Here is a 24458-nt window from a genome sequence, read left to right on the forward strand (position 1 = left end):
GAAGGGTAGGTTCTCCACACTTTTCTTGGATTCAGCATCCGCAGACCATTGGCGCAGCCAAAGTCCCCTGCGTGCCGAGACAGCCATGGAAGAAGCTCTCGCATTAAGATGTCCAAGGTCCTTCAAGGCTTCCACCATGAAACCTGCAGAATCCTGTATGTGACGTAAAAACAATTCAATGTCACTTCTATCCATAGAATCTAATTCCTCTAGTAAAGTGCCTGACCACTTTACTATGGCCTTAGAAATCCATGCACAAGCAATAGTGGGTAGTAAAGCTACGCCATTAGTTGTGTATAATGATTTGAGTGTAGTCTCAATCTTGTGGTCAGCCGGCTCTTTTAAATCGGTGAACCCAGGGACAGGTAAAACCACCTTCTTAGACAACCTAAATACAGAAGCGTCTACTACAGGGGTGTTTTCCCACTTTTTCCTGTCCTCCTCAGAGAAAGGAAAAGCAATGAGAACCCTTTTTGGGATCTGGAACTTTTTCTCTGGGTTATCCCAGGATTTTTCAAACAGCGCATTTGGAAAAAAAAATTCCTACCTCAGTGCCTAATCCACATATTACTTTGAAATTTTTACCCTTTGTTAATCAAAATATGGAGATTCGGGAAAAACAACTGTTTTATCAATCTTGCCTGACTCAGAGTTATTATACATTTCTTTACTACATACTTAATTATTTTTGGGTGCAAAAAAAATAAATATTGGGTTCAATAAAGCATTATCAACCTAAGGCAGATGAGTTATCGTGTCCCTTTTTTGTTTAAATTGAACCTTAAAGTATAAAATCTTTATTAATTGGTTTGAATAATATTCCAGCAATAATATTTGGCATTTTGTCCCTCTTCACAAAAACAGACATGTTTGAGCATATAAACACTCACACTCACCTTCTGAGCGAAGAAACGTTACATTCCTGTATACTGTAACTTCAATCTAAAAAAAATCAGACAAACAGAAAAGCATATTAAATAAAATATACAATTCAAGCATTTAATGACATTCATTATATATACTGTATTTATTTAGTATTCATATAGGGCTAGTGATCATGGCAAACAAGTTATGCAATATGCACTGCAGTGTTGAAAATTACTAATTACTACCATTTTAATTAGTTAAAAAAGTTCTCTGAATACAAAAAGGTAAATTTTTTACAACATTTTAGAATATTTACAACTTTTGTGCACAGTATAATGAAAGAACTCTCTCATAGGGTGTTGTATCCACATTCAGAATGTTAATATTGTGAATGTCCACAGTCAGCATGTCAACAATTAGATTTTACATTCACTTTAAATGTAATCATACCCCTAACCCTAACCGTAGTTCAACCCTAACCCTGATCCTAACTGCAGCTCAACCCTAACCCTAAATGCAGGTCAGGCCTAATCCTAACTGCAGCTAAACCCTAACCCTAAATGCAGGTCAGTCCTAATCCTAACTGCAGCTCAACCCTAACCCTAAATGCAGGTCAGCCCTAATCCTAACTGCAGCTAAACCCTAACCCTAAATGCAGGTCAGTCCTAATCCTAACTGCAGCTCAACCCTAACCCTAAATGCAGGTCAGCCCTAATCCTAACTGAAGCTAAACCCTAACCCTAAACCTAACCCTAACTGCAGCTCAACCCTAACTGTCACGACCACCGACCGATTCTCCAGATATGCCAATCCGAGAATCGCCGCCCGTGACTTCTGGATTACTTTAACCACGCCACTGCCACCAGCAAGAAGATTTTAGCGACTAAACGCAAGGCCGTCTTCGCTTCGGCCTACACACAAACTTCTTAATACGTCACAAAATAATAGCATGGACCATGAAGGTATTTAATTTCAAGAATATCTTCAGAGCTTTAGTTACAAAAAAAGAGTTACAAAGATTATGAGAAATATTTAACAGTACACACAGATCAGGATACAATCTCAAACAAAAGGGAGGAGAATTTCAGAAACCTAACTTACTCAACAGCAGGTAAGCCTTCTGTGTGGAGGGATTTCACAATGTAAGAGATACAGTATATGGTGCATTCCCAGCTCTTAGCTGTTTCCCTCAGAAATGAACAACACAGTATGTGTGAGAGGGGCAGCTGTAGAAGATGGGCCTATTTTTATGAGGAGGTGTGCAGATGTAGGGGGGTCATTCTGAGTTGATCGTAGCTGTGCTAAATTTAACACAGCTACGATCTTCTTCCCTGACATGCAGGGGTATGCCCAGCACAGGGCTAGCCCACCCCGCATGTCAGTCCGGCCCCCCCTCACAGACGTGCAAAGGCATCGCACATCGGCGATGCCTTTGCACTTCAAGAGTAGCTCCCGGCCAGCGCAGCTTTAGCGTGCTGGCCGGGAGCTACTCATCGCTCCCTGGCCCGCAGCGGCTGCGTGTGACATCACGCAGCCGCTGCGGGCCACTCCCTGCACGGTCCGGCCAAGCCTGTGTTGGCCGGACCGCGCCCACGACTGTTTCACACCCTCCCGCCCATCGACCGCCTCTGCCTGTCAATCAGGCAGAGGCGATCGTAGCGCAGTGACGGGCGGCCATGCGCCAGCACGGTTCTGACCCGATCGCTACACTGCGAAAAACTGCAGCGTGCGATCGGGTCAGAATGACCCCTGTAGTCCCATCTGCTCCATTATGAATCTGGCCCTGCTTTGAACTATCGGTAGTGTAGCAATGTTGAAGATGAGACTGATCAAAATGAAGGAAGAAGATGACCCAAATCAAAATCAAAACTGCTGTAAACAAGACATTTTTACTGCTATTGATAATGTACATAACGCAACATGTCATTTGCTGGACATTAACATTTATAACGTGCTGGCAACCACAGGTTATAATGCACTTCATGCTAAAGCAGCTATGTATTACCCCTTTCACATCGCACAAATAACCCGGTATACACCTGGCATATTGCCGTGTCAACACGGGTCAGTGTGCGATGTGAAAGCGCCATGTCGGAATTCCCGGGATGCCTGACCCGGTAATTCAACCCGGGTTATAAGAAGGGTTATTCCCGGGTTGAATGCAGAGTCAGTGGCTGCATAAACGGATTCACGGGTCGATGCGACCCAGGACCCGTTTACTAGATAGGGAGAGGCGGCGCGGAGATGAACTCAACTCCCAGCGTCGGCTCCGCCCCCCGCCGTTATGGCAACAGACCCGGCATATTGCCGGGTCAGGAAACTAGCGAAAGGGGTAGCAAAGTCTCCAATGCCGGATCCCACCTGGGAAGGACTGGAGATGCGAAAGGGGTATAACGGTGCTTCAGTGCTGTCCCATCAACCACAGAAAGTGCAGCACTGCCCGGAGCATACTGAGGATGTTCCGATAGGCTGAACAGACTGCAGGGTGCCTGCCTGGAGTGCCCAAAGGATGCTCTTGGCAGCCCCTGTGATAAAGTGTCCTGGGCAGGACTGCCATCAGAAACTGTGGGGCTCAGTACAGATGTAACAGACAGAGCCACCCTTATCCTCCCTCTTGGCCTCTGACCTGTTGGACACAGAGGTCCAACGAGCCCTGGCACCCAGCATAAGCAGGGTCACAAACAAGAAAAGGCATTAAGCCTTTAAACATTGCTTGGAGGAATGTACTACAGGTTGAGTATCCCTTATCCAAAATGCTTGGGACCAGAAGTATTTTGGATATCAGATTTTTCCGTATTTTGGAATAATTACATACCATAATGAGATATCATGGTGATGGGACCTAAATCTAAGCACAGAATGCATTTTTGTTACATATACACCTTATACACACAGCCTGAAGGTAATTTTAGCCAATATTTTTAATAACTTTGTGCATTAAACAAAATGTGTGTACATTCACACAATTCATTTATGTTTCATATACACCTTATACACACAGCCTGAAGGTCATTTAGTACAATATTTGTAATAACTTTGTGTATTAAGCAAAGTCTCTGTACATTGAGCCATCAGAAAACAAAGGTTTCACTATCTCAGTCTCACTCAAAAAATTCTGTATTTCGGAATATTCCGTATTTCGGAATATTTGGATATGGGATACTCAACCTGTATTTCTGTCTCTACCATTGTCTATTATATACACAAATACATCTACTTTTATAGCATACCTACACTGACTCAGCACCAGTGAGAAAGAAAATCATTGGATCACCGCCACCAATGGCAAAAACAGTTGAAAAACAGATGGCCATCCCTACTTCACAGGGTGAGATCATCAGCAGGTTGCGCAGGGTCGGCGACGGGGGTCAAAGGGGACACCTGTACTGGGCCCCAAGCTTATGCTGCTTAGTGCCCGAAGGGGATGCGAGTCGTCTTGTCCAAATAGGACAGTGAGCTGTAGGTGGTGTGGACAAAGCCTCAGAGTGACAGGAGTCTCTGACACAAAGTGACTGTGCGGCACAAGTGTGCGCCCGCTCTTCCGGGGACCAGCTTTGTTGCATGCAGTTACAGGACATGGCAGCAGCTCCGCTGGCCAGGTTTCCCATGCCCTGTTCCGGCCTCTTCTGGTGGTGTCTGAGGGCTGCATGGTACCTGCTGAGTCACTGACTGTGGGGTGTGTGGGAGAAAGGAGAAAGGGAGACACAGACTGTGGTGTGTGTGGAGGAAGAAGGAGAGATATACATATTTATAAAAAATAAGATTTTAAACCCACCGGTAATCTATTTCTCCTAGTCCGTAGAGGATGCTGGGGACTCCGTAAGGACCATGGGGTATAGACGAGCTCCGCAGGAGATAGGGCACCTAAAAAGAACTTTGACTATGGGTGTGCACTGGCTCCTCCCTCTATGCCCCTCCTCCAGACCTCCGTTAGAGAACTGTGCCCAGAGGAGATGGACACTACAAGGCAGGATTTAGAAATCCAAGGGCAAGATTCATACCAGCCCACACCAAGCATACCACGTAACCTGGATCATACAAAACCAGTTAACCGTATGAACAATAACAGCAACGGTCCAAGACCGATGTCAACTGTAACATAACCCTTATTTAAGCAACAACTATATACAAGTCTTGCAGAGTTTCCGCACTGGGACGGGCGCCCAGCATCCTCTACGGACTAGGAGAAATAGATTTACAGGTAGGTTTAAAATCTTATTTTCTCTTACGTCCTAGAGGATGCTGGGGACTCCGTAAGGACCATGGGGTTTATACCAAAGCATCCAATCGAGCGGGAGAGTGCGTATGACTCTGCAGCACCGACTGAGCAAACGCTAGGTCCTCATCAGCCAGGGTATCAAACTTGTAGAATTTAGCAAAACTGTTTGACCCCGACCAAGTCGCCGCTCGGCAAAGTTGTAATGCCGAGACGCCTCGGGCAGTCGCCCAAGAAGAGCCCACCTTCCTAGTGGAATGGGCCTTAACCGAATTTGGTACCGGCAATCCAGCCGTAGAATGAGCCTGCTGAATCGTATTACAGATCCAGCGAGCAATAGTCTGCTTCGAAGCAGGGGCACCAATCTTATTGGCAGCATACAGGCCAAACAGAGCCTCTGTTTTCCTAATTTTAGCCGTCCTGGCTACATAAATCTTTAAGGCCCTGACTACGTCCAGGGATCTGGAATCCTCCAGGTCACTTGTAGCCACAGGCACCACAATAGGTTGATTCACATGGAATGAAGAAACCACCTTAGGCAAAAATTGCGGACGTGTCGTCAATTCAGCTCGATCCACATGAAAAATCAAGTAGGGGCTTTTGTGTGACAAAGCCGCCAATTCTGACACTCGCCTTGCTGATGCCAAGGCCAACAACATGACCACCTTCCAAGTAAGAAATTTCAACTCAACCTTGTTAGGCGGTTCAAACCAGTGTGATTTTAGGAACTGCAACACCACGTTGAAGTCCCACGGTGCCACTGGAGGCACAAAAGGAGGCTGGATGTGCAGCACTCCCTTTACAAACGTCTGGACTTCTGGAAGAGAAGCCAACTCCTTCTGAAAGAAAATCGAGAGGTCCGAAATCTGTACCTTAACAGAGCCTAATTTCAGGCCCATATCCACTCCTGTCTGTAGGAAGTGGAGAAAACGACCCAGATGAAAATCTTCCGTAGGTGCATTCTTGGTTTCACACCAAGACACATACTTTTGCCAGATACGGTGATAATGCTTAACCGTCACCTCCTTCCTAGCCTTTATTAAAGTAGGGATGACCTCTTCCGGAATCCCCTTTTTCGCTAGGATTCGGCATTCAACCGCCATGCCGTCAAACGTAACCACGGTAAGTCTTGAAATACACAGGGCCCTTGTTGCAACAGGTCTTCCCTCAGAGGAAGAGGCCAGGGATCTCCTGTGAGCATCTCTTGTAGATCTGAGTACCAGGCCCTTCGAGGCCAGTCTGGGACAACGAGTATCGTCTATACTCTTCTTTGCCTTATGATCCTCAACACTTTTGTGATGAGAGGAAGAGGAGGAAACACGTAGACTGATTTGAACACCCACGGTGTTATTAGAGCGTCTACAGCCACTGCCTGAGGTTCCCGAGACCTGTCACAATACCTCCGAAGTTTTTTGTTGAGGCGTGACGCCATCATGTCTATTTGAGGAGTTTCCCAAAGACGTGTTATGTCTGCAAAGACTTCTTGATGAAGTCCCCACTCTCCTGGATGGAGATCGTGTCTGCTGAGGAAGTCTGCTTCCCAGTTGTCCACTCCCGGAATGAAGACAGCCGACAGAGCACTTACATGATTTTCCGCCCAGCGAAGAATCCTGGTGGCTTCCGCCATCGCGACTCTGCTTCTTGTCCCGCCTTGGCGGTTCACACGAGCCACTGCTGTGACATTGTCTGATTGAATCAGAACCGGTAGGTTTCGAAGAAGACTCTCCGCTTGTCGAAGGCTGTTGTAAATGGCCCTGAGTTCCAACATGTAGACAGTACTCCTGGTCTGACCAAAGTCAATGAAAATTTTTTCCTTGTGTGACCGCTCCCCATCCTCGGAGGCTCGCGTTCGTGGTAACCAGGATCCAATCCTGAATTCCGAACCTGCGACCCTCCAGCAGGTGAGCACTTTGCAACCACCACAGGAGACACTCTGGCTCCTGGGGACAGAGTTATTTTCCGATGTAAGTGCAGATGGGACCCGGACCACTTGTCCTGAAGGTCCCATTGAAAAGTCCTTGCATGGAACCTTCCAAAGGGAATGGCCTCGTAGGCCGCCACCATTTTTCCCAGAACTCGAGTGCATTGGTGAACTGACACCCTTTTTGGTTTTAGCAGGTCTCTGACCATGTTCTGGATGTCCTGGGCTTTCTCTATTGGGAGGAAGACCTTCATTTGTTCCGTATCCAGTATCATACCTAGGAACGGTAGTCGAGTTGTCAGAATCAACTGTGACTTCGGTAGATTTAGAATCCAACCGTGTTGCTGGAGCACTCTCAGAGAGAGCGCCACACTGCTCAGCAATTTCTCTCTTGATCTCGCTTTTATCAGGAGATCGTCCAAGTATGGGATAATTGTGACTCCATGCTTGCGCAGGACCACCATCATTTCCGCCATTATCTTGGTGAAAATCCTTGGGGCCGTGGAAAGTCCAAACGGCAACGTCTGAAATTGGTAATGGCAATCCTGTACAGCGAATCTCCGGTATTCCTGATGGGGGACATATATGGGGACATGAAGGTACGCATCCTTTATGTCCAGAGACACCATAAACTCCCCCTCCTCCATGTTGGCTATTATCGCTCTGAGTGATTCCATTTTGAATTTGAATCTTTTTATGTACAGGTTTAGGGATTTCAGATTCAAAATAGGTCTGACCGAACCGTCCGGTTTCGGGACCACAAATAGGGTTGAGTAGTAACCTCTTCCCTGCTGGTGCAGGGGAACCTTGATTATCACTTGCTGTATACACAGCGTTTGAATTGCAGCTAACACTACATCCCTTTCCGATGTGGAAGCTGGTAGGGCCGATTTGAAAAATCGGCGCGGGGGCACCTCCTCGAATTCCAGTTTGTAACCCTGGGAAACTATTTCCAACACCCAGGGATTCAGGTCTGATCTGACCCAGGCCTGACTAAAAAGTCGAAGACGTGCCCCCACCGGTGCAGACTCCCTCAGGGGAGCCCCAGCGTCCTGCTGTGGGTTTTGGAGCAGCCGGGAAGGACTTTTGTTCCTGGGCACCTGCCGAAGCAGGTGGTCTCTTGCCTCTGCCCTTACCTCTGGCAAGGAAAGAGGATCCCCGACCTCTTCTGGACCGAAAGGACTGCATCTGATAGGGTGGTACTTTCTTTTGCTGTTGGGGAATATATGGTAAAAAATTTGATTTACCTGCTGTAGCTGTGGAAACCAGGTCCGTCAGCCCATCCCCAAACAGTACATCTCCCTTATAGGGTAGTACTTCCATATGTTTTTTGGAATCCGCATCACCCGTCCATTGGCGAGTCCATAAGGATCTTCTCGCCGAGATAGACTTGGCATTGGCCCTAGAAGCTAGCAATCCAATGTCCCTTTGAGCATCCCTCATAAATAAGGCTGCGTCTTTTATATGGGTTAGAGTTAAGAATATAGTATCCTTATCCATATTATCAAAGTGATCTGTCAGCTCATCTGTCCAAGCTGCAATTGCGCTACACACCCATGCCGACGCAATTGTCGGTCTTAGCACAGCACCCATATGAGAATAAATACACTTTAAGCTAGTTTCTTGCCTGCGATCTGCAGGGTCCTTAAGGGCCGCTGTGTCAGGAGACGGTAGCGCCACTTTCTTGGACAAGCGCGTCAGGGCCTTGTCCACAGTGGTGGGTGATTCCCAAATCTCCCGGTCCTGTTTAGGGAAGGGGTATGCCATATAAATTCTTTTGGGGATCTGCGGTCTCTTTTCCGGAGTCTCCCAAGCTTTTCCAAAGAAATCATTTAATTCATGAGATGTGGGAAAATTAATAATCTGTTTCTTTCCCTTAAACATGTGTACCCTTGTGTCGGGGACCGAGGGTTCATCCTCAATATGCAACACATCCCTTATTGCCACAATCATACACTGAATGGTTTTAGTCACCCTAGGGTGCAATTTTACTTCGTCATAGTCGACACTGGAATCAGAATCCGTGTCGGTAGTAGTGTCTTGTGTTAAGGGACGCTTTTGAGACCCCGACGGGCCCTGTGAGTCGGTCCAATCCGAGGATTGACCCCCTGATGTCCCCCCTAATTCAGCCTTATCAAGCCTTTTATGTAAAGATGCCACACTTGCATTCAACATATGCCACATGTCCATCCAATCCTGAGTTGGCACAACCGACGGGTACACACCACTCATTTGCTCCACCTCCTCCTTGGAGAAGCCTTCCGCCTCAGACATGTCGACACACACGTACCGACACCCCACACACACAGGGATTAACCTATAAGGGGACAAAACCCCAACCAGGCCCTTAGGAGAGACAGAGAGAGAGTATGCCAGCACACACCCAGCGCTTAAAAACACTGGAATATATATGACCAGATAGCGCTTTTTATATATATATATAACCTTAATTCCCACTCACTGCGTCGCCAAAGTGCCCCCCACCTCTTTTTTCCAGCCTGTGAAGTTCAGCAGGGGAGAGATCAAGGAGCCAGCGTATCTCATACAGTTTCTGTGGAGAAAATGGCGCTGGTTAGTGCTGAGGATCAAGCCCCGCCCACACGACGGCGGGCTTCGGTCCCAGTAATTCTATATAAAAAATGGCGGGGGATTTTAGGATTTACTATCCCACAGCCTAATCCTGCTTTATATTGCCAAAAAATGAGGAAACTTGCTGCCCAGGGCGCCCCCCCTACGCCCTGCACCCTTCAGTGCCTGCTTGGTGTGTGTACTGGGAGCAATGGCGCGCAGCATACCGCTGCGCGCTTACCTCATGAAGTTCATGAAGATCTGATGTCTTCTGCCGCCTGATGTCTTCTTTGCCTTCTCATACTCACCTGGCTTCTATCTTCGGCATCTGTGAGGAGGAAGGCGGCGCGGTTCCGGGACGAACCCCAGGTGAGACCTGTGTTCCGACTCCCTCTGGAGCTAATGGTGTCCAGTAGCCTTAGAAACGGTGCCCAACTTGACAAGCCAGCTCTGCTTCTCTCTCCTCAGTCCCACGATGCAGGGAGCCTGTTGCCAACAGGACTCCCTGAAAATAAAAAACCTAACAAATTCTTCAAAACAGAAAACTCTGGAGAGCTCTCTGCATTGTACCCTTTCTCCTCTGGGCACAGAATCTAACTGAGGTCTGGAGGAGGGGCATAGAGGGAGGAGCCAGTGCACACCCATAGTCAAAGTTCTTTTTAGGTGCCCTATCTCCCGTCTATACCCCATGGTCCTTACGGAGTCCCCAGCATCCTCTAGGACGTAAGAGAAATATATGCAATATATATATTACCAGTGTGTTATACAGCGCCAGGACCGGATCTAGGGGGGGGGGGGGGCGAAGGGGGGGACCGCCCCCCCTAACACAATCATAACCACAAGCCTGAGGAAGAACGATGTGCTGCAGCTTATACCACAGCAGCACAGAGGAGCCAGGAGACCAAGGGTTACAGAGCATTTGCCCCTCACTTGCTGGTGTGTGGGTACTTGGGCTAATAAATACAATTATCCCATAACACAGTCACATGTACATAGAACACTCACAAAGCTCTATCTTAGTCTCACTCAAAAAGTTCAGTCAGAATTGAGAGAGGAGGCGTTAGGATTGCAGATGGGAGGAGTTGGGACTGTAGAGGGAGGAGTCAAGATTAAACAGTAAACCGCCCCCCCTAAAGAAAAGTCTACATCCGTCCCTGTACAGCGCAGCACGTTTAGTTGGGCTTTAATAGGGGGCCCCCAGAGATATCACTGTGCCGGGCCCCAAGATTTCTGTTTCCGGCCCGAGACTGCGGCCCTCTCTGAGTCTGGGCCCAATACATTAGTACCGGCTATACCCCCTTGATGGGGGACCTGGACACCTCTAAAATCTGTATTATGTGTTACACAAGTGTACTTAATATATGCTAGACACTGATTAAATTAATTTATGGGCCACTACAGCTTAGTATGAGCTAGACACCATAAATGTTCAATATATTGGGCACACCTATAACATTTGCATTTACTGTAAATCAGTTTTGTTGAGTCATGCTGTTCCATAGAGTGTACTACATCATGGTATACTAACATATTTAATTATGCAGAAGCAAATAATACACATTCGTTAATGGAAATGATGCTGTGATTCCCATTATCCAGCCAATACGTCAGTTGTCTGCAGCCCATTTAAACAGTTAAATGGATGTGTCAGCCATGACTTCATTTGATGCAGCAGTAAAAGACACAGAGCAGGAATGCAGTCTTTTGTCAGCACAGGGAACACAAGAATGATGCCAAAGTAGTTATATGTAGAGTCATTTTGTGACTCTACATATAAATGTAAATGATTACGCCACAGTATCAGCATGTAACATCATTCTAGATAAAATGATGGCAGACGTTTGTACATTACTGAAATGTATCTTATACTTAGTGTATTATTTACATTCTATAAAAATTTATTTATTCTATATAAATTGTTGTATAACATATGTTGGCGCTATATAAAAGATTTAAATAGTGTTTAAAGCCAAACTGAAATAAATTGTAAATAGCCTTTAGAAATTGTAAACTAACATTCTATAAACAAAAGTATTTAGGGACCAATTCAGACCCTGACACTGATGTGCAAGAATCGCTATGAAGCGATTTCTACACATCTGCGCATGCGTGTACGCCGGTACGCACATGTGCAAGGTCCTAAACTGTGCTCTCTTTAGAATGCAGTTTAAGACCTAGAAGAGGGCGGGAACGGGGTGTCGACGATGCATTTTGTGGGCGTCATGCTCCGTTTTAGGGGCGCAGTCTGGACAACGCAGGCGTGTCTGGCCTGTTCGCAGGGCAGGCTGCGGCAGCTGCATGATGTTACAAGCAGCTGCTATGACCCTTAACATGGCGGCGCAGGCAGAGGGCTACTCTAACATGCGAAAGCATCGCCGCAGCGCGATGTTCTCGCATGTCTTCAGGGGAGGACTGTAGCCGGCATGCGGAGCGGACTTGCCGTGTGCTGGGCGTCCACCCGCATGTCAAAGAAATTGATCGTAGATGTGCGATTTCTTGCACATCTACAATCAGGTCTGAAGTAGGCCCTTATTCTCTATAAAGTGTTGCATAATATATGTTGGCACGATATAAAATGACTTCATAAATAAAGGAGTGTTTAAATCTGAACTAAAAAAAAATTAAACAGCCTTTACAAATTGTAAACTAACAAAAAACAGCTACCGGTGTCCACTTGGTCTACACTATATTGCGACCGGAGGTTGACGTCACAATAAGGCTCCCAACTACAGGAGTCTTCTGGGAGGAGGCAGCCACGTCAGCACAGTGGTGGGTGGTGCGGGCAGTCTGGGGGTATAACACAGCAATAAAGGATGCATGATTGCACAATCATATCATCGTGGCCACGCTCCACACAATACAATGCAGAGATTACTGGTAGTGACAGGCTCCGGGAGACTTGCCCGGACTCTTCTGGGCGGACAGGAGCGCCACCCGATTTTCGGAGGAATCCCGGCCCTTCTGGGAGAGAGTAGACAAGTATGGGTGTATAACAGTTCTTTGCATGTGATTAATGAATGGCACAAATTTTCTCTATAAGGCACTGTGCTGAAAAGGCAACGAGCGCTGCATTAAAAAACCTGTGATTTTAGGGTGCGTTAACCTGCAATTTCCACACCATTATAACAGCACATAACGGGCTCTGTATAATTGAACCCCCCCCCCAGGGTGCATAGACAGATATTTAGGGGGTGAAGCGAGTTGTAATGTAAGTCGGACGCAATTGCACCTGCATTACATGCAAGGATCTAAGGGCCTGATTCAGAAGTGGATGCAAATGTCGCTGCCTCTGTGTCTTTGTTAGAAGCAGCTGTACGAAACTATGTAAATCCTGCAGTAGGCGTCTTGTGTAAGAAAAGATGCCTACTGCTCGCTTCTCTGGCCACTGGCTCCATTCAATGACACAGCATCAGATCAACATCGTGCCCATTGGTCGCAACATTAGACATCCAAGTAACCCTAAAGACCACTGCAGAGGCCAGCGAATCTGCGTCGGTGCTCCAAAACACATGTAAACACCTTGTGGCCACCCAGTTCTGCCTCTACAGATACTAGTGGATTTGCAACTAAGATACGACTCTGAATCACCTGTAGTTGCGTGCACTCCACTCTAAAGCATGCACAACTTGAAAACATACAATATCAATCTACAAAGCGGATTTTGTTCTGCATCAACCCCTATAACGGTGATATCTATGAAGCAGTGATAGGCATGTGTATGGCCGGGTGTAGTATGGTATGCCGGCGGCCGGGCTCCCGGCGACCAGCATACCGGCGCCGGGAGCCCGACCGCCGGCATACCGACAGTGTGACGAGCGCAAATGAGACCCTTGCGGGCTCACTGCGCTCGCCATGCTGCGGGCACGGTGACGCGCACCACGCTATTTTATTCTCCCTCCAGGGGGGTCATGGACCCCCACGAGGGAGAATATATGTCGGTATGCCGGGTGTCGGGATTCCGGTGCCGGTATACTGTGCGCCGGGATCCCGGCATTCGGCATACTGAAGACCACCCGTATGGCCAAATTGCAAGTTTAATTATGGTTTTCCGCTTATTCCTATTTAGTAAGATGGGATCTTTTATGTGTGTTTAGTTTTTTATGACTTGGAAATAAACCCAACCAACAGAATCAGCTTTGGCTGAAATGGGAAAGGTAAATATGTGTACCTACACACCCACATATTTGCCAAAGGAGGCGGAATATGAATAGTGCATCATTTGGTAAATAAGCCCCTATTAGGCAATGTCTATACAAAGATGCAGTGACTCAATTCATAAGGATAGATCTGATGCAATTAGGATTAACAGGTTGTTGACACACCGCCATAAAGCCTCTGTGCATTAAGCTTTGTCTCCGCAGGACCCTTAACCACAAATAACCTGTGAAACACTTAGAAATCCCTCAGGAGGTTAAGGAGAGCACTATAGAAATCTTACATTAATGTAAAAGTGCAAAAATCAATGCAGTATATCTTGATGTAGAGTACACACACTGTGAGATGCCTCTAATGTTTAACATGAACACTCTAGAATGGTGGCAACATGCACTAAATGTTTATTATTATTATTATTATTATTATTATAAAGAAAAAACATCATATTGACATTGCTGTCATTATTAAGCAAACAAGTTATCTTTTTTCTGCACAGATCTTTTCTGAAATACAACACACGCAACAGCAGTATACGCCATATAGTACTCGCCAGCTTTCCAAACAACGTGGGAGATACAATTATCCGTGAGGCACGATCGGAGCCTTGTGGGCTATAAATCACCGGATTTCCAGGCAGATGACTCTTGCTTGTTTGAGACTGCACCCCAGGTATGAGCAAAAAACAAGCAAGATTTTGAATCACAATGGATAAAATCTGCGAAGCAGCAGTCACTGCAAAGATATACTGTATCTGAGAGCCTGTAATACAGGACCAGTTTGTGGGTAATGCACTAATACATTGTAAGCTTGAGAGCAGGGCCTTCCTACCTTTAGGTCTGTCTGTTATTACCCAGTTTTGTTCTATCACTGTTTCCTATTGTAAAGCGCAACGGAATATGCTGTGCTATATAAAAAAAAACTGTTGTTAATAATAATAATGATAATAAAATATATCTGAGAGCAAATAGTATACTGGGGCCTATTAATTACATCTGATGAAACGACCGGGGCTAATGGTCGAGAAACGCGTTAGGTAATAGCTCTGGAGTGACCTCTATTTGGATCATCTATTGCTGCCCTGAATATTGGGTAATTTTTATCATCACTGAACCCGCTGCAAAGGACTCTGTACATTTTGGTACACCGGACTCCGGCTACAAAGGTAAATTCAGTTGTACTAACTGATAGCCTTCAGGCATTACGGTGAATGTCAGCCACCACTGCCGTGATTGCTGGTGAATTATTACACCCATAACCCGCTGCAAGGGACTCCGTGTATCACCGTATATTGGACACCGGCTGCTAAAGAGAATCTAGCCGCACTGTTTGGTGAGTAACCGGGTGATGCAGTGAATGCCGGTACGTGAAATACAGATGACGGAGGTCTCGGGTGATCACAGCAAGTGAACCAGCACAAGTACGAGAGCCAGCAGGAGACGGCTGCTCTGCAAATATATCCCCACTGAACAGCTATACATATCGGTGGCACGGGGAGGATATTTACCGTTCAACTAAAGGAGACACTTGTTACTACTGACGGTACCTAATCATAGGATATTTAAATGGTCTAATTATATGGTGATTTTTTCCTCATTTTAATCACAGTACTGTGCTATAGACATTATCCATACAAAGTAAACTGATTCTTTTGGATGAAATCTCTAGGTGAAATACACCTTATTTGAATACAGGCTGGCCAGCATATGTGGACATTTACGTTTAATGAATCAGTGCACTGTATTGTGATTTTTTATTAAGGGATTATATTTTGAATACGATACCATTATTTAAGTTTAAAGTGATTATGGCATCATTGCGGGTTCTTTTATAAGATCTAGATGCTTTAAAATCTGCTATAATTGTTCAATAATATTGTGAGGTCACCTCTGAATCAGATAGTATATACTGTATATTTTATTTTATCTATCCATATTTTTGGATTATTAATAAAATTATTATATTTTAAAAGTTAATCCTGTTGCGCACAGATTGGTTTCTTTTTCTTCCTTGTTTACCTTGTTTTGTGGGGGTTAGCAACCTTCCCCTTCTTACCAAATTGTGCAGCAATAGGAAGTTCTCATAAGGTTGAAAGTTTCGGGCGCCCATTGTTCTTGTTTTATTTCTCTATTAATTACATGTCTGCATGAGTTAATATGATGCCCAATACAAACATCTCCTTCAGTGCTGTGGTAAGTAAGCAGCGATGAACATTTTATAGGGGTGGAAGCCATCCCTGTGCAGCTTCCTATCAGACGTGTAGTTCAAGCATGACTTACATTATAAATAGCCACGTTAATTAATCTATCGATACAAAAAAACAGTGATAACTGATGCTAATTAATATTCCCCTACATGTGAGGCTTCTGTCAAACTGGCCTGAGCGGACTGTGAAAAGTAACTCAGTATGGGGTCTATTCATTATCCCTTCATTTCTACAGCAGTAGGTGAGATTTAGAACTTTCACCTTCTTTTTATTTTAGAAATTAAGTATCAGGCCATTCTTTATAAAAGGTAACAAAGGAGATATTACAGATATCTTCTGACCTTTCAGTCCCGATCTGGCCCGCAGCCCCCATATTATTACGGTATATCTGGACTAAAATTCATCAAGCTCTGAAAAAACAAAATTTTCACATGGTGCCGATTCCCAGGTTGTGAAAAGAGATCTCCGCTGGACCTGTGCTTCTTCATACTCATGTGTGAACCCCAGTTCTACTGCTAGAGCTAAATTTTACTGCTACCAAAGTAGTGGTGAAAGGGATCGCGGGGACAGATGATCTTTGGATGAGCGGTCTCCGTACCAGAGCAATAATGAATTTCTTTAGTGTTTTAGTATCCACTGCTGCTAATCGCAGTGAGTTTATGAAAGGAGATTTATGGTAGACTTACCATAGTTAAATCTCTTTCTGCGAAGTACATTGGGTTCCACAAGGAAACATTGGGGTGTAGAGTGGATCTTGATCCAGAGAGGCACCAACAGGCTAAAGCTTTAGGCTGTCCCAGGATGCATTGTGGGGCCTCCTCTATAACCCCACCTCCAGGCACTGTGAGCTCAGTTTTGTTAACCAGTCCAGAACTTGGATACTCTCACAAACTTGCTCAGTGATTTGAGGTCGAGTATAGCACTGAAAGACCCATTGTGGTTTCGGTACTAGAAACAGGGTCGAGTAGTATCCTTTGCCTCTCTGAGATAGAGGTACCGACACCACCATTCCTGTATCCAGGAGGGAACTCACAGCCATTTGTAGAGCTTGCACCTGTAACGGATCCGAAGGAGTAACTGTTGTGCAGAACTGGCGAGGTGGATGTCTCTTGAAAGAGAGACTGCATACCCGTGAGAGACAACTTCTTGCACCCATGCGTCTGAAGTGGTCTTTAACCAGACCTGGGTGAATCGCAGAAGTCGGCCCCCCTCAGGGGGAGGCTTGTCCAATCATGCAGCAGGCTTGTCGTGTTTAGAAGCAGGCTGACGGGATACCCAGGATTGTTTAGCCTTGGACTTTGTGGTTTTGGAAGCACGAGATTGTCTCGGGTATGCCTGACCTTTTGCTTTCCTTTGAGGCCGAAAGGAGCGAAAAGTGGTACCTTTTGCCTTCTGTGCAGAAGGAGTAGTGTTAGGGAGAAAGGCAGTCTTAGCAGCCGCCAAGTCAGCCACAATGTTATTGAGGTCTTCCCAAACAGGATCTCTCCTTTAAAAGGGAGTACCTCCAAGGTCTTTTTGGAGTCCAGGTCCAGAATACGGCGAGCCAGGATGGACGTAGTCTATGCCTTGGCCGCCAACACACCTGCCTCAGAGGACGCCTCCTGAATGTAATAGGCGATGGTGGTCATGTGAGACAGGTACTGTCTGGCAATGTCAGATATATACGGAGGCAGCTCTTCCTCTGATGCCTGAACCCATGCTTCAATTCCTTCCTGCAGCCCAAGAGGCTACTATAGTGGGTCTATGTACAGCACCTGTAAGGGAGTAAATAGACTTCAGTCATCCTTCCACACACTCATCTGTCAGGTCCTTCAGTAGGGTGACAGTGGTGACAGGCAGAGTAGATGACACCACTAGACGGGTTACATTGGAATCCACCGGTGGTGAATTTTTCCACTTGTTACACAACTCTGTAGGGAGAGGATAGCGAGCTACCATCCTTTTAGACAGGCAGAATTTTATTCCTGGAAAAGACCAGGGTTCTTGTCGTATGTCCACTAGATGGTCAAAAGTAATAACATTTTAGTTACCTTCTGACGTTCAAACCTATCAGGTTTCGTAGACACTGTAGTGGAATCCTCGTTATCATCAGTGATTTATAGGATCTGCTTAACAGCAACCACTAAGTTAGGGACATCAAACTGAGTAGTGGATTCCTCGTCAGAAGTAGCTGTGCCAGTGTCTGACGGGACAGTATACTCCCCATCCTCATTAGAAGAATCTTCTGAGAGATTAGTGGATTGTGAGGAGGAAGTAGCCCGCTTAAATGACCCTGTGACGCGAGAGTGACTTGGGGCAGTTTTATGTCTAACCAAGGAGTGACTTCATTGCTGCAACTGGATAGACAAATTATCCGCTCAAGGTGGATTTGCCATAGGGACAATATGTGGCTGTTATTGCACAGGAGGTCCCAAAGGGGGCATAAGGCATATCACAAGCGTATTGAGCATAGTTGAGAACGCAGCCCACGGTGGCTCTTGATTGGTTACAGGAGCCGCGGACTGACAGGGAGATGTATGGCACACAGTACACAGACCATCACATAAAGCTTCCCCTTCAGGCAAATCCCTGGCGCATGCGCTGCAGGAGCGTCCTTGGATTTCCCGCCCTTTGTGTTAGACATAATTAGTGAATGCAACCGCAGAGCGTATTAGTACAATACAGCCAGACAGAGTACAATACCTGCGAATAATTTCCCTAGTATGCGACTGCGTACACAGTACACAAACACCAGCGAATAAGTCCGGTATTATGCGACTCAGCCCGCAGTACACAACACCAGCAAATAAATCCGGCATTAGGTGACTGAGTACACAGTAGAGTACACTATAATCGGTAAATACTGTGAAGCGCTATATATGGACCCTGACGCACCTAGTCCCCTAGGGTACAGAATACAGTGATAGATATAGCTGGGATAAACTGAAAGTGAAATCCACACAGCAGATACAGGCACACATAGTCACAGTGACAATGCAGATAATAATTTTAGTTAGACAATAAAACTGCACTGGACTAGTATACGTATATATATATATATATATATATATATATATATATATATATATATATAAAAATTTGCGGTCCGAGACCGGATGTATATATCAGAATACTAGTACAATATATTCTGGCACAGGTACATTTGTTCTTAACTAACGCTGTCTTAATATAGACATGTAGAATACTTAAGTGCTTGTAAAACCACGGCGCTGATGTAAAGGCGGGTTTACAAAGGAGACCTTGCCCTGCAGTCCCGGAGACCAGTCGCATTTATTTTAGAAAATGGCGCTCAGCGTCTCAGTCAAGGAGTGAGGGAGAGTGTGAGGCAGTTCCAGGGAGGGAACACCAGCATTAGATGGCGCCCTGGGCCGGGGGAGAGGCTACAGGTCAAGCGGCTTTTCCCCTATGCTGGACTTCACCACCTGGTCTTATTAAAATGGATATTAGTATATCCAACCTGTACTCCTATGCCCTGGTGGATATAGTGGGGTCCCTGCTCGGTTACAGTGTCCCCGCCAGCATCGCAGTCCGTCTCCCATGACTGCGATATAGTGGTGGATCCCGCTTGGGGGACCCTCTTACCTCCTCCCCGTAGCAGCCACATGAACCAGGAGAGCGTCTGCGACTGTGTGCCTAGAGCCGGAGCGACTCCGCCGCAAGTACCCGAGAACAGGCTGCGGGAGTATGAGACGCGGCTTGGGAGGTGATGGAGCTGCAGCGCTGAAGAGTCACCATGACATTCAGCACTGACAGCCCAGTATTGAAGACATTTTCTGTCAGAAAAAGCTTTTTCGGGGCTGCCCAGTGCAGCCCTCCTGTTAGTGACTGCTTCTACAGGCATCAACTCAATACTGAGCTCAGAGTGCCTGGAGGCGGGGTTATAGAGGAGGCCCCACAATGCATCCTGGGACAGCCTAAAGCTTTAACCTGTTGGTGCCTCTCTGAATCAAGATCCACTCTACACCCCGATGTTTCCCTGTGGAAACCACTGTACCCTGCTGCAAAAATGTAACTTGTTTACTGCCACTTAGGTTGAATCCATGGATGTGGTCAATCAGTAATACCCCTTTCAGACCGCCACCTGTGAACATGGGTTACTGGCACATGAGCGTGCATAACCCGTGTTCAGGTGCGGTCTGAAAGGTGCAAGAGTTGAAATACCGGGTCGAGTGACCTGCTATTTCAACCCTGGTCGTGAGCAGGGTTGAACATGTGTTCAACTCGGCTCACTGTGCAGTGTGAATGGGAACCGGGTCGATGTGACCCGTTTCCTGTTCACTCTCTGTACACAGGCGGCGCTTGTAGACCATGTGATCTCCAAGCGCCGCCCCCGCCGCATCACCAACCCCAGCGGTAGCGAGGTGCCTGAGACGGGTCGCACACTGGGCGCTCCCGTGTGCGACTCGCCTCAGGTAATCTGAAAGGAGTATAATTTATACCAAGACTAGAGTAAAAGACCTGAGATATCTGCCATGCTCACTGTGCAGTGTGAATGGGAGCCAGGCCGATGCAACCTGTTTCCTGTTCACTCTCTGTGTACGGATGGCGCTTGGAGATCGTAAGATCTCCAAGTGCCAACTCCGCCGGGTCACCAAGCCGGCAATATGCCGGGTAACAGTCAGCAGTAGCGGGGCGCCTGAGGCGGGTCGTACACTGGGAGCTCCTGTGTCAGGCTACAGTGTGCGAACCGCCTCAGGCGGTCTGAAAAGGGTATCATTTATACCAAGACTAGCATAAAAGACCTGAGATATCTGCCATGAGATACCTGCTGCATGATATCTATAAACAACCTAGCAGTAAGGACTGTTTTGCTCATGTTGTGGATGAAACATGAGCAGAATGAATGCCTAAATGTATTCTGTGACAGTTTTGTACTCACCAGCCAGAGATCCTGATGTGAGCAGATGAATTTCACATCTCTTCTGCCTGCATTACATTTCCCTCCACTCAGAGAATGCAATAAATTTCTCTTATGCGCTTTAAACAGTAATATCTTGTTCCTGTACAGTTCTCTGTTATAAGAAAAAAGTACAAATGGAAATTACAAATGGAAAATTCATTAATTACTGGAGATTTGGGTTGTTATATCTTAACCCAGAATTCTTAAAAACTATTAGCTTAAAATAACCTTCTGGACTGTGGGATAGTGAGTATATCAGTATTGAATCTCCATAATTCTTCCCAAATTGAGGAAAACAGTTGGGAGACTGTAAATAAATAATAAAATTACTGCAATTACTATGTGTGGCCAAGGGGTGGTATTCATGTGACTGGCGGTCGGGAGACCGACAGTCACATGACCTCCTCCACCTACCCGACCCCTCACTATCCCGATGGTCGGCATAGAGTGGGAATAGAACCCGTGGCGACCGCAGGTCGCCACCGAGCCTGCAGCGTGGCGAGCGCAGCGAGCCCGCAAGGGGTTTGCTGCACTCGCCCCTCCCCGGTATGCTGCCGGGATCCCAGCGTCGGTATGCTGACCGGCGGTCTCCTGACCGCCGGTCAGCCATACTACACCCATGGCCATGGGATGACCGCAGCGATATTGCATCATGAGATCTAACTAATTCACTTGTCTGGCAATCATTTGATTTATCCAATTTAGTCACTTGCATTAAGGGGCTAATTCAGTAAGGATTGCAAATTCTGCGCCGGTATGGTGGTCGCCGGGAGCCCGGCCGCCTGCAACCTGAAGACCACCCATAGGGAACTTGTCAAAACTGGTATTTGGCTCTTGGGCTGAGTGTCTGGATGAAAGAAGGGTATGTTAGCGAGATTAGCAGATTCCCCCACACACAGGCAGACAGTGGCTATCGGCTGACCAATACTTGATCGAATTTGTCCAAATCATTCTTTTGAAGTCAGACACTCACACAGAGCAATATGTGTGGGCAGCATAAGCAATAGTTTTACATCGTTATTGTACACTGCTGTCATGAACAACTGAAACTGTAGAACAGATGTAAATCAGTACAAAATACTCAACACTGCAATACTGTTGAACTGTTAAGGGCCCTACACATTGGCCGACATCAGTCAAAGATATGAACGATCTCGTTCATAAATGAACGAGATACCGTTCATATCTTTGAGTGTGGAGGCTCCAGCGATGAACGATGCGCGGCCCCGCGCTCGTTCATCCCTGGTCCCCCGTCGGCTGTACATGCAGGCCAATATGGACGATCTCTTCACTCCCCCCGTCACTGCCCCTCCGCCGCCGGGTCACCCGTCGGCCATATCCGCCGCCGGGCAGCTCGGCGGCGGATCGGCCAATGTGTAGGGCCCTTTAGATTACTGTCTGACTAGTGTAGCAGTCCCAGAGGTTACAACAGGGTAACTTAGGTGCTTTGTTTGTTTCTGTGAAAATGAAACCCAGATTCACCCTCATGCCAATCAATGTGGCTGGTCCTGACATCTCCTTTATAAATAGGGCTTTGCCGTTTGCATGTCTTCCCTAATGGTTGGCCAAGTACATCTCTGGTGGCTAGTCACACCTTAAGTCAGTGGTTTCCAAACTTTTTTGAATAACGGCGCCCTAGAACATCAGAATTTTTTTCACGGCACCCCTAGGCCAAAAATGTCTTATTTCTTATGAGAAATTTAGAAAGAAAATAAGATTTTACTTACCGGTAAATCTATTTCTCGTAGTCCGTAGTGGATGCTGGGGACTCCGTAAGGACCATGGGGAATAGACAGGCTCCGCAGGAGACATGGGCACTTTAAGAAAGAATTTGGATTCTGGTGTGCTCTGGCTCCTCCCTCTATGTCCCTCCTCCAGACCTCAGTTAGAGAAACTATGCCCGGAAGAGCTGACAGTACAAGGAAAGGATTTTGGGAATCCAGGGTAAGACTCATACCAGCCACACCAATCACACCGTATAACTTGTGATAACTTTACCCAGTTAACAGTATGAACAACAACAGAGCATCAGATCAACCCTGATGCAACTATACATAACCCTTATTTAAGCAATAACTATATACAAGCATTGCAGAAGAAGTCCGCACTTGGGACGGGCGACCAGCATCCACTACGGACTACGAGAAATAGATTTACCGGTAAGTAAAATCTTATTTTCTCTAACGTCCTAGTGGATGCTGGGGACTCCGTAAGGACCATGGGGATTATACCAAAGCTCCCAAACGGGCGGGAGAGTGCGGATGACTCTGCAGCACCGAATGAGCAAACACAAGGTCCTCCTCAGCCAGGGTATCAAACTTGTAGAACCTTGCAAAGGTGTTTGAACCTGACCAAGTAGCCGCTCGGCAAAGCTGTAATGCCGAGACCACTCGGGCAGCCGTCCAAAAAGAGACCACCTTCCTTGTGGAATGGGCCTTAACTGATTTAGGCAGCGGAAACCCTGCCGCAGAATGAGCCTGCTGGATCGTGTTACAGATCCAGCGAGCAATAGTTTGCTTTGAAGCAGGCACCCCAAGCTTGTTGGAAGCATACAGGATAAACAAAGATTCTGTTTTCCTGACCTTAGCCGTTCTGGCCACATAAACCTTCAAAGCCCTGACCACATCCAGTGACTCGGAATCCTCCAAGTCAGTAGTAGCCACAGGCACCACGATAGGTTGGTTTATATGAAAGGATGAAACCACTTTCGGCAGAAATTGTGGGCGGGTCCGCAATTCTGCTCTATCCGCATGGAAAACCAGATAAGGGCTTTTATGTGACAAAGCCGCCAATTCTGACACACGCCTAGCCGAAGCCAAGGCTAATAGCATGACCACCTTCCACGTGAGATATTTCAATTCCACCGTTTTGAGTGGTTCAAACCAGTGTGATTTCAGGAAACTCAACACCACGTTAAGATCCCAAGGTGCCACTGGAGGCACAAAAGGGGGCTGAATATGCAGCACTCCCTTTACAAACGTCTGAACTTCAGGCAGAGAAGCCAGTTCTCTTTGAAAGAAAATGGATAAGGCCGAAATCTGAACCTTAATGGAACCCAATTTAAGGCCCAAAGTCACTCCCGCCTGTAGGAAGTGAAGGAAACGGCCCAGCTGGAATTCCTCCGTAGGGGCATTCCTGGCCTCACACCAAGCCACATATTTTCGCCATATACGGTGATAATGTTGAGCTGTCACATCCTTCCTAGCCTTTATCAGCGTAGGAATAACTTCATCCGGAATACCTTTTTCTGCTAGGATCCGGCGTTCAACCGCCATGCCGTCAAACGCAGCCGCGGTAAGTCTTGGAACAGACAGGGCCCCTGTTGCAACAAGTCCTGTCTTAGAGGCAGAGGCCACGGGTCCTCTGTGAGCATTTCTTGCAGATCTGGATACCAAGTCCTTCTTGGCCAATCCGGAACAATGAGTATTGTTCTCACTCCTCTTTTTCTTATGACTCTCAGCACCTTGGGTATGAGAGGAAGAGGAGGAAATACATAGACTGACTGGAACACCCACGGTGTCACCAGTGCGTCCACAGCTATCGCCTGAGGGTCCCTTGACCTGGCGCAATATCTCTGTAGCTTTTTGTTGAGGGGGGATGCCATCATGTCCACCTGTGGCAGTTCCCA

General features: G+C 46.6%; 1 protein-coding gene across 3 annotated transcripts in view; it reads right to left on the reverse strand.

The window, feature by feature from the left end:
- Window positions 1–24458, reverse strand: part of LRRC56 (leucine rich repeat containing 56) — an 81310-nt gene that overhangs the window by 43238 nt on the left and 13614 nt on the right. For 2 of the 3 annotated variants that reach the window (XM_063944801.1, XM_063944799.1), the window contains exons 2-3: window positions 20810–20942; window positions 897–942 (exon numbers count right to left, since the gene is read on the reverse strand). The gene's annotated coding sequence lies outside the window, so the exon portion shown is untranslated. The remainder of the gene's footprint in view (window positions 1–896; window positions 943–20809; window positions 20943–24458) is intronic. The other variant, XM_063944800.1, reaches the window with a different exon arrangement.

Source organism: Pseudophryne corroboree, chromosome 11, assembly GCF_028390025.1.
Source record: "Pseudophryne corroboree isolate aPseCor3 chromosome 11, aPseCor3.hap2, whole genome shotgun sequence".
In the NCBI taxonomy this organism is placed as follows: domain Eukaryota; kingdom Metazoa; phylum Chordata; class Amphibia; order Anura; family Myobatrachidae; genus Pseudophryne; species Pseudophryne corroboree.